Source organism: Pleurodeles waltl, chromosome 7 (genome assembly GCF_031143425.1).
Source record: "Pleurodeles waltl isolate 20211129_DDA chromosome 7, aPleWal1.hap1.20221129, whole genome shotgun sequence".
Taxonomy (NCBI): Eukaryota; Metazoa; Chordata; class Amphibia; order Caudata; family Salamandridae; genus Pleurodeles; species Pleurodeles waltl.
In genome coordinates, this window is record NC_090446.1 from 30,823,229 (window position 1) to 30,837,761 (window position 14,533).

Below are 14,533 nucleotides of genomic sequence, written 5' to 3' on the forward strand. Positions count from 1 at the left end.
CTGGGCCAATCAGAACACTCCATTTTCAAATTGACACTCCTGTGAGCGTAACTCGAGACTTTTGTGGGATCAAAGGTCCTCCACCACTTCCCAGCTCTGAGATGTCTGAGATGAAGTGCCTGCCCACTGACCCACCTGCCTGACCTGAGTGGATACCCCAGCCCTCCATCTTTTGCCTTTCATGGTCTATTGAGCTACCACTGCCCCTTCTGCTTGCCCTGTGTATTCTGTGGCAATGCCACTGCCCCTCCTGCCTGCCCAGCATTGTCAGTTTGCTGCCTTCCATCTTCTGAGTCCATGCTTGTATCCCCTCCTTCCTACCCTCCATGGTCCATTGTGTTCCCACTGCTCCTCCAGCCACCATGTGTGGTCAGCTTGCTGCCCCTGCCCCATCCCTTCTGCCCTCCATGGCCCTTCATGTATGCCCAGTCTCCTCAATGTTGCCCCCCATGGCTGCTGTGCTACTACAAACTCTCCTGTCATCTGTACAAGGTCCATTATGTTGCCACTGCCCCTCTCACTAGACCTGAAAGTTCAGCTTGCTGCCCCTGGCCACTTCCTACATTCCCTTTATTGTCTATGTGCATGCACCTATCCCCTTCCCTCTGCCCTCCATGGTGGATTGTGCTTGCACTGCCCCTTCCTTGTTTCCTGCAGGATCAGCTTGCTCTTGCCCCTGTTCCCTCCCCCAGGCCTGAGTTGTCCAAGGTGTTCCCTGTCCCTCACTTCCTACAGTATTCTAACGAACAACTAGAGTGTTGCTATTGTGCTTTTATGTCAAAAGTGTGGCAATCTGAAGTTATTGCGATGGAATCAAAACAGGAAAACAATTGCTTTCAAAGACTCTCTTAAATATGTAATCTCTTTCCCTTTCTCTTTCTTTCAGGCTAGTCTGTTCTTGCTGGCTCCCCAACTTAGGTTGTAGGTTCACCAGAATAATGAGAAGGTAGGTGTTAGTAAAAAATGAAGAAAAAGAGGAAAAAGGAAAAAAGGAAGAAAAATACAACTATCTAGTACTCTCCCATTCTTATACTTTAGCAGGTTTATTCATTCCTTTTAACATTTTGCTTCTAGGTCTTGTTCTCTTCTGCACCCCTATTTGAATCTGCTTCTGAGTTTTCTGTGCCTCTTCAATCCTTTGTCACTTCACGGTTTCCTCAGTTCCCTCCCTAAATATATTTGAGGGATGCCCCCTCCCCCTTTTCTACAGCTCACCTTTGTTTTATTTGATCCAAACTCGCTTTAGCCCTGTGCTGCCCCGATACACACCTTTGTATGCACGACACTGCGGTTGGGGGTGGGGATGTTGAGTGGTTAGGGGATGCAACTTCCATCCATGTCTTTTTTGGCTGTCAGATGACATCTTTCGTGGGGTTGAGGCAGTACGCTGGGATCTGGTATTCTGGCAGCAGTCTCCCCAGCTCCTCCCAGCTCCTGGTCCTGTACACTCCAAGAAAACTTTTCAACAAAGTATTTATAGCCTTTTTTCTATTTTTGTGTTTACCACTCTGTCCTTCCACTTTTTCTCAATCTTTTAATATCAATAGCATTTTCTCCCTTTATAATAGCCTGTCCTCTTTCTTCACTACAGCTAACAACACAGAGGACAGGAGGGGGTAACAATGTGAGAGCTTAGTGAAGGAATTCGGTAGGTCTTTGTCACAGGTTTCCAGTCCAAGATGAGACAGAGATATTTTCTGTTATATAAATTTCTGTTAATGTGTGTATTATTAGGCATCTCTAACTGCTGAAATGTTACAATGCATTTGCTCCCTTAATTTTCTTCCTTGCACTTTTGCACTTTATCTAGTATTTGTGCCCCCTGATTTTTTATTTGAGCCTTTTGACCTTCTTATATGTTGGTTCACTAGATTCCATTTATCTAATTTCTCCTTCCTCATGTCAGGAACAGTTTGGTGGCTTCTGTTTTCTCCATTGCTAATCTCAATCTTCAATCCAGAGCTACAAAACTACCACTGAGGTCTATCTCCCAAGGAACTTCTATGCTAACTGGGACTCTATTAACAAGACACAACTTTCGCGAATTCTATTCTGAGCAGGGAGGCATCTTTGCCACTGGGAAGAGTTGCCATTTTCTAGGCAATAAAGATTGGGACTGTAGTGCTTTCCTCTTATTTAGTTTCTAAACACTAACATAACACAACAGAAATGCACTTCTGAGGTCAAAGAAGACTTTTATTGTTGTTAATTCTTCCCCAACCACAATATTTATGAATGACGAATTAGTAGCTTTCAAGTCCGCGTTAATCAAACAAAATATATCAGTTTGCAATATACACAGCAGGTTATATTTATAAGATATTGAATGCAAAGCAAAACAAATACTTCACCGTGTGGGAACTATCTACAGCTTCATCTTTCTAAGGTCTGCAAGCTGATGACCCCTGTCAGCTGCGAGAAAGAGAGATTCATCTACCCACACGGGATTGCTGGCAGCCTGCGCCAAGCTCCAGCACGAGGTCCGGCAGATTCGAATCTGACTCTCTGCAGCCTGTTACATTCGTTACAAAGGTGTGCCCCCTCCTCTCAGACCTGGGAAACTGAGCAAGCCTTTTGGAGACTGGCCAGGTCTCCAAGACTACTCCTGTTCCCAAGCTCAAGCGAAGAAAAAACAACACCCATGTACTCTCTCTTATCATGTCTAGTCTACTGTGAGAAAAACATCTTGGTTCTCTGGTGCAAAAACACAGCTTGGAAAAATACAGCTTGGATTCTCAACTGCAATGTCTAACTCCACGTTAAAGGCAATAGGCAGCTAACCTAGATATCAAATGCAATGTCTAGTGTCATGTCAAAGCCAATAGGCAGCTGAGCTGAATACAAAATGCAATGTATAATATCATGTCAAAGCCCATAGGCAGCTGAGCTGAATACAAAATGCAATGTATAATATCATGTCAAAGCCAATAGGCAGCTGAGCTGAATATAAAATGCAATGTATAATATCATGTCAAAGCCAATACGCAGCGGAGCTCAATACAAAGTGTAATGTATAATATCATGTCAAAGCCAATAGGCAGTTAAGCTGAATACAAAATGCAATGTCTAATATCATGTCAAAGCCAATAGGCAGCGGAGCTGAATACAAAATGTAATATATGATATCATGTCAAAGCCAATAGGCAGAATATCTAATAGCATGTCAAAGTCAATAGGCAGCTAAACTGAATACATCATGTCAAAGTCAATAGGCATGCAATGTCAAAGCCAATAGGCGGCTAGACTGGATACAGCATGTCAAAGCCAATAGGCAGAATACAGAATGTAATGGCTAATGCGATGTCAAAGCCCATAGGCGGCTCAACTGAATACAGAAAGTAATGGCTAATGCCATGTCAAAGCCAATAGGCAGAATACAGAATGTAATGACTAATGCAATGTCAAAGCCCATAGGCGGCTAAACTGAATACAGAAAGTAATGGCTAATGCCATGTCAAAGCCCATAGGCGGCTAAACTGAACAAAACATACCATGTGCTACTGGTGAACATTGAGCAACTAATATGCGCAGTGGCGAAACACAAAGTCATTGGTCAAAACAAAATTTAACAAATGGCAGTACATTCCGCCCTTTCCCTGTAAAGCAATAGAAGTGAATTAACACATTGATTTCATAACCTTTCACATCAGATACATCTACATAGAAAAGACTGGGCAATTTTTATACTCTGAGTGAGTCTCTAATTCAACAGTGTTAGCAATTTGATGTGGCATGAGTTCTGCTCATGTAAAGGTGCATGGTCCACCTGAAAGGTTTGCTGGAAGATAGGCAAAAGTCAGAGTTCCATATGAGAAGGGGAAAAAAACAAAAAAACACAGCTTAGTTCCAGTGGAAGAATGCAATCAAACAAGTTGAACTTGAACTGAAGGCGCAGTTTGCGCAAAATGGATCCATGGTGCTGGCACTTTACTCAGCCAGGTTCAGGTTGGGGGTTCGGTCCCTTCCCCGACCCCACACGCACACACTGGAAAGGGGACCACACAGCACACTCAGGGACAGTGGCGAAACGTGGTAGGATCTGCAAAAGAAACAAGTATGACTTTTCTTGCAAATAACATTTTTCATTTAAACTGCACCCTTCCTCTTTCTTTCCCTGTTTTATAATCAGCAGGACGTTTTTGAGGCCCTTTGTTATATTTTCTGCAGGTTCTGGAGGATCACTTGGGGCTTCAGCCCACACATAAGCACTGAGGTTTTTATCTGCTGCGCCACAGCTTCCCTTTTCTTGCACTGTCAGAAGGGCTGGGGCAGACTCATTCTTTACCGAACCTCCATTCACTGCACTTTTGTCAATTTGGGCCATTCTGTCTCCAATTTGTATTCTTTTCTAGGTATCAGCATAATTTCGATTTTTCCTTGGTAATTTGCAGCAATCACTTTCCCTAAAACCTGATCAATTTGCCATTTCTGTCCTGGTAACTTTCCTCTCCCCAACTGCTCTGTGACTGCTTGCATGACAGATTGCTTTTGTGCGTGCTGCACAGTTTTTATCAAATCTAGGGGAATGTGCATCTCTCTCATCTCTGCCCACCTGTAAGTGGCTTTTTCTCTCAGCTGTTCACATTTCTGGGGCACCCACTTAGCCATCCCCACTAAGGCAGAATTCTGGGTGAACACTTCTCTCTCTGAATTTTTCTCATTAACATCTGCAAGGTAATTGAACCAGTTAGGTGCTAAAACATTAGCAATGAACCAAAAATCAGCATAAAAATGACACATCTCACGTAGCTCTTGCTTTAAAATCTGACACACATTATACAACTCCATTCCTTCTACTGTGCCAGAAAGCAACATTTCAGTCAATGAATCATTAGTAAAACAAACATGCTTTTTATCTTCAGTAGACACGAATTCAAATGGTGCACACAACTTCATTGGTAACTCTTTTACCTGTGGTACTCTAGCCCTGTCTTGCAAGTACCAGATCCAGTGTATGATCCTAGCTAGGGGCACTATTTTCTTTCCTTGTTCATGATTTAAATGTACATAAGTATTTCCTTCTTGCACTGCGCAAAAACCTAAAGTCTGCATTTTTTCATTTGCCAAATCACAAGCGCGCAGCTGCATATAATTTTTCACAGTGACCATATACAAAAGTGTTAGGATTTCACTCAAATGAGGGCTATTCTTTTTCCAAAAATCAAACAAGCTAATGAAAGTCGGCTCTTGCTCTAAAATCTTTCGTTTTACTTGTGCATTTTGCAACTGTAACTCGTAAATCACATTCTGGTCTCTCTCGTCCGTGTTATCAGTTAAGGAATGCATTTTGGCTGCCAAAAACCCTGGCTCACACGACAACTCGGAGCTGTCTTAACCCCCTCATTACTGGAATGGGACAAGAAAGATTCTTCAAAAACAGCCCTTTTATAACTTTCAGTCGGGCTAATTTGCTCACGTAAATTCCTATTTTCATGTTCCAACTTCCTACATTTCTCCTGCATTTCTCTGTAAGCAGATAAAGGTATCCAGACCTTTCTGTCATCATTACTTCCAAAACACACGTTTTCTACATATGTACAACAGAAATTATTTCTCAAAGCATTATCAGGCATTTTAGCTACACATGCATTTTCAGACATGGTCTGCAGTGCTTCTGTAATTCCCCAAACAGAAAACAATTCACAGTTTTTCATAGCACCATCAGGCAGTTTATCAACACATGAATTCTCAGACATGGTCTGCCGTGCTACTGTGATTCTCCAAACAAAACAATTTCTGTAATTCTCCAAACAACAAAAAAACAATTACACTTTTAAAGTGTGCACTTAGAAATCTACCAACTCGTCAACACCCTCTTAATCACCTCTTAATGACCGACCCCACTCCTGGTACCAATTGTAGTGCTTTTCTCTTATTTAGTTTCTAAGCACTAACATAACACAACAGAAATGCACTTCTGAGGTCAAAGAAGACTTTTATTGTTGTTAATTCTTCCCCAACCACAATATTTATGAATGACGAATTAGTAGCTTTCAAGTCCGCGTTAATCAAACAAAATATATCAGTTTGCAATATACACAGCAGGTTATATTTATAAGATATTGAATGCAAAGCAAAACAAATACTTCACCGTGTGGGAACTATCTACAGCTTCATCTTTCTAAGGTCTGCAAGCTAATGACCCCTGTCAGCCGCGAGAAAGAGACATTCATCTACCCACACGGGATTGCTGGCAGCCTGCGCCAAGCTCCAGCACGAGGTCCGGCAGATTCGAATCTGACTCTCTGCAGCCTGTTACATTCGTTACAAAGGTGTGCCCCCTCCTCTCAGACCTGGGAAACTGAGCAAGCCTTTTGGAGACTGGCCAGGTCTCCAAGACTACTCCTGTTCCCAAGCTCAAGCGAAGAAAAAACAACACCCATGTACTCTCTCTTATCATGTCTAGTCTACTGTGAGAAAAACATCTTGGTTCTCTGGTGCAAAAACACAGCTTGGAAAAATACAGCTTGGATTCTCAACTGCAATGTCTAACTCCACGTTAAAGGCAATAGGCAGCTAACCTAGATATCAAATGCAATGTCTAGTGTCATGTCAAAGCCAATAGGCAGCTGAGCTGAATACAAAATGCAATGTATAATATCATGTCAAAGCCCATAGGCAGCTGAGCTGAATACAAAATGCAATGTATAATATCATGTCAAAGCCAATAGGCAGCTGAGCTGAATATAAAATGCAATGTATAATATCATGTCAAAGCCAATAGGCAGCGGAGCTGAATACAAAGTGTAATGTATAATATCATGTCAAAGCCAATAGGCAGTTAAGCTGAATACAAAATGCAATGTCTAATATCATGTCAAAGCCAATAGGCAGCGGAGCTGAATACAAAATGTAATATATGATATCATGTCAAAGCCAATAGGCAGAATATCTAATAGCATGTCAAAGTCAATAGGCAGCTAAACTGAATACATCATGTCAAAGTCAATAGGCATGCAATGTCAAAGCCAATAGGCGGCTAGACTGGATACAGCATGTCAAAGCCAATAGGCAGAATACAGAATGTAATGGCTAATGCGATGTCAAAGCCCATAGGCGGCTCAACTGAATACAGAAAGTAATGGCTAATGCCATGTCAAAGCCAATAGGCAGAATACAGAATGTAATGACTAATGCAATGTCAAAGCCCATAGGCGGCTAAACTGAATACAGAAAGTAATGGCTAATGCCATGTCAAAGCCCATAGGCGGCTAAACTGAACAAAACATACCATGTGCTACTGGTGAACATTGAGCAACTAATATGCGCAGTGGTGAAACACAAAGTCATTGGTCAAAACAAAATTTAACAAATGGCAGTACATTCCGCCCTTTGACCAATGAATTTTTGTTTCACATATCTCTTGTTTCAAACAAAAAAAATTTGAATGATCAAAGCAATCCCTGTAAAGCAATAGAAGTGAATTAACACATTGATTTCATAACCTTTCACATCAGATACATCTACATAGAAAAGACTGGGCAATTTTTATACTCTGAGTGAGTCTCTAATTCAACAGTGTTAGCAATTTGATGTGGCATGAGTTCTGCTCATGTAAAGGTGCATGGTCCACCTGAAAGGTTTGCTGGAAGATAGGCAAAAGTCAGAGTTCCATATGAGAAGGGGAAAAAAACAAAAAACCACAGCTTAGTTCCAGTGGAAGAATGCAATCAAACAAGTTGAACTTGAACTGAAGGCGCAGTTTGCGCAAAATGGATCCATGGTGCTGGCACTTTACTCAGCCAGGTTCAGGTTGGGGGTTCGGTCCCTTCCCCGACCCCACACGCACACACTGGAAAGGGGACCACACAGCACACTCAGGGACAGTGGCGAAACGTGGTAGGATCTGCAAAAGAAACAAGTATGACTTTTCTTGCAAATAACATTTTTCATTTAAACTGCACCCTTCCTCTTTCTTTCCCTGTTTTATAATCAGCAGGACGTTTTTGAGGCCCTTTGTTATATTTTCTGCAGGTTCTGGAGGATCACTTGGGGCTTCAGCCCACACATCAGCACTGAGGTTTTTATCTGCTGCGCCACAGCTTCCCTTTTCTTGCACTGTCAGAAGGGCTGGGGCAGACTCATTCTTTACCGAACCTCCATTCACTGCACTTTTGTCAATTTGGGCCATTCTGTCTCCAATTTGTATTCTTTTCTAGGTATCAGCATAATTTCGATTTTTCCTTGGTAATTTGCAGCAATCACTTTCCCTAAAACCTGATCAATTTGCCATTTCTGTCCTGGTAACTTTCCTCTCCCCAACTGCTCTGTGACTGCTTGCATGACAGATTGCTTTTGTGCGTGCTGCAGAGTTTTTATCAAATCTAGGGGAATGTGCATCTCTCTCATCTCTGCCCACCTGTAAGTGGCTTTTTCTCTCAGCTGTTCACATTTCTGGGGCACCCACTTAGCCATCCCCACTAAGGCAGAATTCTGGGTGAACACTTCTCTCTCTGAATTTTTCTCATTAACATCTGCAAGGTAATTGAACCAGTTAGGTGCTAAAACATTAGCAATGAACCAAAAATCAGCATAAAAATGACACATCTCACGTAGCTCTTGCTTTAAAATCTGACACACATTATACAACTCCATTCCTTCTACTGTGCCAGAAAGCAACATTTCAGTCAATGAATCATTAGTAAAACAAACATGCTTTTTATCTTCAGTAGACACGAATTCAAATGGTGCACACAACTTCATTGGTAACTCTTTTACCTGTGGTACTCTAGCCCTGTCTTGCAAGTACCAGATCCAGTGTATGATCCTAGCTAGGGGCACTATTTTCTTTCCTTGTTCATGATTTAAATGTACATAAGTATTTCCTTCTTGCACTGCGCAAAAACCTAAAGTCTGCATTTTTTCATTTGCCAAATCACAAGCGCGCAGCTGCATATAATTTTTCACAGTGACCATATACAAAAGTGTTAGGATTTCACTCAAATGAGGGCTATTCTTTTTCCAAAAATCAAACAAGCTAATGAAAGTCGGCTCTTGCTCTAAAATCTTTCGTTTTACTTGTGCATTTTGCAACGGTAACTCGTAAATCACATTCTGGTCTCTCTCGTCCATGTTATCAGTTAAGGAATGCATTTTGGCTGCCAAAAACCCTGGCTCACACGACAACTCAAAGCAGCTCGGAGCTGTCTTAACCCCCTCATTACTGGAATGGGACAAGAAAGATTCTTCAAAAACAGCCCTTTTATAACTTTCAGTCGGGCTAATTTGCTCACGTAAATTCCTATTTTCATGTTCCAACTTCCTACATTTCTCCTGCATTTCTCTGTAAGCAGATAAAGGTATCCAGACCTTTCTGTCATCATTACTTCCAAAACACACGTTTTCTACATATGTACAACAGAAATTATTTCTCAAAGCATTATCAGGCATTTTAGCTACACATGCATTTTCAGACATGGTCTGCAGTGCTTCTGTAATTCCCCAAACAGAAAACAATTCACAGTTTTTCGTAGCACCATCAGGCAGTTTATCAACACATGAATTCTCAGACATGGTCTGCCGTGCTACTGTGATTCTCCAAACAAAACAATTTCTGTAATTCTCCAAACAACAAAAAAACAATTACACTTTTAAAGTGTGCACTTAGAAATCTACCAACTCGTCAACACCCTCTTAATCACCTCTTAATGACCGACCCCACTCCTGGTACCAATTGTAGTGCTTTTCTCTTATTTAGTTTCTAAGCACTAACATAACACAACAGAAATGCACTTCTGAGGTCAAAGAAGTCTTTTATTGTTGTTAATTCTTCCCCAACCACAATATTTATGAATGACGAATTAGTAGCTTTCAAGTCCGCGTTAATCAAACAAAATATATCAGTTTGCAATATACACAGCAGGTTATATTTATAAGATATTGAATGCAAAGCAAAACAAATACTTCACCGTGTGGGAACTATCTACAGCTTCATCTTTCTAAGGTCTGCAAGCTGATGACCCCTGTCAGCCGCGAGAAAGAGAGATTCATCTACCCACACGGGATTGCTGGCAGCCTGCGCCAAGCTCCAGCACGAGGTCCGGCAGATTCGAATCTGACTCTCTGCAGCCTGTCACATTCGTTACAAAGGTGTGCCCCCTCCTCTCAGACCTGGGAAACTGAGCAAGCCTTTTGGAGACTGGCCAGGTCTCCAAGACTACTCCTGTTCCCAAGCTCAAGCGAAGAAAAAACAACACCCATGTACACTCTCTTATCATGTCTAGTCTACTGTGAGAAAAACATCTTGGTTCTCTGGTGCAAAAACACAGCTTGGAAAAATACAGCTTGGATTCTCAACTGCAATGTCTAACTCCACGTTAAAGGCAATAGGCAGCTAACCTAGATATCAAATGCAATGTCTAGTGTCATGTCAAAGCCAATAGGCAGCTGAGCTGAATACAAAATGCAATGTATAATATCATGTCAAAGCCCATAGGCAGCTGAGCTGAATACAAAATGCAATGTATAATATCATGTCAAAGCCAATAGGCAGCTGAGCTGAATATAAAATGCAATGTATAATATCATGTCAAAGCCAATAGGCAGCGGAGCTGAATACAAAGTGTAATGTATAATATCATGTCAAAGCCAATAGGCAGTTAAGCTGAATACAAAATGCAATGTCTAATATCATGTCAAAGCCAATAGGCAGCGGAGCTGAATACAAAATGTAATATATGATATCAAGTCAAAGCCAATAGGCAGAATATCTAATAGCATGTCAAAGTCAATAGGCAGCTAAACTGAATACATCATGTCAAAGTCAATAGGCATGCAATGTCAAAGCCAATAGGCGGCTAGACTGGATACAGCATGTCAAAGCCAATAGGCAGAATACAGAATGTAATGGCTAATGCGATGTCAAAGCCCATAGGCGGCTCAACTGAATACAGAAAGTAATGGCTAATGCCATGTCAAAGCCAATAGGCAGAATACAGAATGTAATGACTAATGCAATGTCAAAGCCCATAGGTGGCTAAACTGAATACAGAAAGTAATGGCTAATGCCATGTCAAAGCCCATAGGCGGCTAAACTGAACAAAACATACCATGTGCTACTGGTGAACACTGAGCAACTAATATGCGCAGTGGTGAAACACAAAGTCATTGGTCAAAACAAAATTTAACAAATGGCAGTACAGGGACTCAACAGAAGTTCTCACTGGCCAATCTTTGATAAATTGCAATGTCTCTGACTCCTGATGGTGGATGACCCTATGGATACCTTACAAGACATAACACAAGAGTAACAATAGTTACACCTTGGGAATTCAGCACCAAAGCAGACCCTGTCATCATGGTCTACCATAATCCAATAAGTTATTTCCAATGCCCTGCATTTTTCTGGGCACTTAGAAAAGTTAAGTAAATGGTTGGATTCTCTTATGGTGCATTTGCTTTTTACCTGTCAAAGGAGTGTCAATACTAAGCCAATGTTGGATACCTGATGGGTTACCTTTCTATACCAGCATTGCTTTTGATAACTCAATTAGTAATTAATTCAGATTAATCATTGTTTAGCATTTTACGATATTAAGTAGGAAGGATGACATTGCTTACTCAATGTCACCCCTGTACCTCTGTCTGAACATTTAGGTCTGCCACACACACTCCAAGCACACAGTGCTTTGCTTCACCATTTTTATCAGATTGCTGATGCTGCTAGCTATAATTTTAAAGGTAGGACCAATCCAGGCCCAGGAACAGATGAAGGTTTTCAGTACAGAACTACTGTCTTTGGTGCTAAGCCAAAGACAACAGTGGTTGTGAACAGGGCTCCACAGAGATGAAGTAAAGCATCCCAAGGTATTGAAAACTGTTGGTCCGTTGTTGTGAAAGTGCCAGGGCTTGAGAACAGATCCACTTTATTGCTTCAGTCGCCACATGGGAAGCCTCGCTCAGTAGTGTTTGAGCTTTCATTCTCAAATCAGTGAATTACTGCCTTCCTACCAGATTATAGGTTGCAGTACTTTCACTGGTATCTGAGTCATATTATGTCCTGCAACTTGATTAGTAACCTAGGCAACATCTGATGCTTGAACCAGAAAGGCTTTTCCACTAAATAAACTGATTTATGGTCAATGGAAACAATTCTGAGGAACAGATGACCAGAGCAACAGCTGATCAGAATGGGCTAACCAGGTGGTAAGTATGACCACATTCGCAGGAAGCTGGGGGGGGGGGGGGGGGTTGGTGCACATTGCTGCCAGAGTTTCACATCAATCCTACTTTTACCAGTCAATTCCACATTCAGAGCTAATTTACTAGTTCACAACATTTTTATACACAATGCTAGCCCAACTAAAGAGTACCTCTTTTATTCATCTGAGTGGGCTTTTCTTGCATCATTTAAATTCAATTATTAAAGCCAAGTCTTCTGTGTTGGACCCTTTGTTGTATGAATCAAGGATCCCGGTTGATATCTGGAACCAAGCAGTCTGATGAAAAAGATTACTACAATTCTAAATAACTCATATACTCTAAATCTCAAGGCCAACTGCTAAAGTTTATGAGTATGAGTCAGGTCAAGCTCAGAGATTTCTATAAATAGGATTACCAAAACCTGACTATGCATCTATGGAATCGGTTGCCTTACATTCTGAAATAGGGGACACCACAAAAAGCTCAATTATACATGAAGCAGGATCTGAGCTTTTCAATGCAAGATGGTTCCATATTAACATGTTTTAACTACAGCAACATTTCTGAATGAGCTTGACCTTTGTCACCTCTGGTCTAACTCAGCAAATATTGATCAGAATACAGTTGGTATGGTCAAAAACGCCATTCTGAGCTTGAAACTTAATTTTTGTCTCAAACTTGCATGCTCCTCAAAACTGATTGATAATTATTTGCAAGTGAAACAACCACTGGGCATGGAAAACAATCTAAATGAAATTGCTCCTGATGTAAGTCACAAACTTAAATTTGTATTAGGTGCTCCTCATGTTCTCCAAATTGCTGCTAACCTATTTGCGGAGGTCTCTACTTCCATCTCTCCTATCTAGTCTGTGCAGAGAGCAATGCCCAACTGCAGGAGGGGTATATGGAGGGTTAAAGAGGGGATTACAAGAGAGTAAGGCATTACAATTTATAAACTGCACTTTGCTAGTTACGATAGCAAATATGGATCCTAAACAGTTGTAATTGTACTCCAACATACAGGATGTCGTAAGACCAACACCAAACATGTGCAAGCACTGGTACTGCAGCACTCTTCCATAGAAACAAATGTATATATAATTTAAATATTTCTGTATTTAACTCTTAATATAAATATACATAAATATACATTTTTAGGTGTTTTTTTTTCAAAACATTTCTTTAATGAAATTATTTTAATGTAAAATAATTAAATTAATGCAATATTTAATTAAAATTAAGTTAACAGTGCTGTACCATTTGTATTTCAGTTTACATTTAAAGTAAATGGACAATTAACATAAAATGTTTTCAGTAATTTTATAAACATTTTTCAACTGTCCTAAATGCTATTATAGTTAGGTCTCCTCCCCAGTTGCGGAGAGCTCTATCTACCTCTGCCAGTATGTAACTTTAAGCTTGTAAATTTAGCTGTACCCCTCGAATTCAGGAGAATACACTTTTTATTACATTTACACTCCTAAATGTTGACTACCAAAAAGTAATACATTTACAGTAGGCCCTCATTAGGAACTTGGAGGCAAATGCCGCCTACCGCCACAGCGAGGCCCGCAAACATACCGTCGCCATGGCTACCAACCGTCTATGGCATTATGATTGTAGACAGAATACCGCCATCGGGCTGGTGGAATTCCGTCTACAGTCATGGCAGCGGATGGCAGTAAGGTGGCGCTGCTGCCATCAGCAGCGCCACGCCAGCAAAACACTGCCTACATTGTCATGTTCCATCCTGCATCCTGTCTCCTGCCGAGGACCCCCTGCAAACAGGTAAGTTGGGTTCTCCGACAGGAGGGGGTGGGGGGTCTTGTGTGCGTGAGTGGGGGTGTGTGTGACTGTGTTTGAATGCTTGCATGTGTGTGTAATGTGTGTGTGCATGAGTGGGTGTGAGTGTACGTGCATGTTGTGTCATGAGATTGCGTGTGTGCCTGGATGTATGTTTGTGAGTGTTGCTGTGGGTGTGTATGAATGTATGAATGCATGGGTGAATGTGTATATGGGTGTATATGTATGTACGTATATGTGTGTAAATGTGCGGGGGTCAGGAGAGGGAGGGGGAAGGTGGGGGAGGACTCTGGGGAGGGAAAGTGGGGCAGGGGAAACACTATCAGTGCCAGGGATGGAATTCCATGGCGGTGGGCGGGGTCATAATGCCATGGGCGGCCTAGTGACGGTTGTTACCTCAGTGGCGGTCGGTGTGGTACATTGGCAGTTTGGCTTTGACCAAACCACCAATGTCATAATTGTGGAGGTAGGTACCTCCAGCCTGTTGCCGGTAATACCTCCACTATACCACTGACCGCTGGGGTCGTAATGACCCCTAGTTTGTTATATTTTATCTTTTTTCTTGGTTTCCTCCAGGGCAATCCATAAA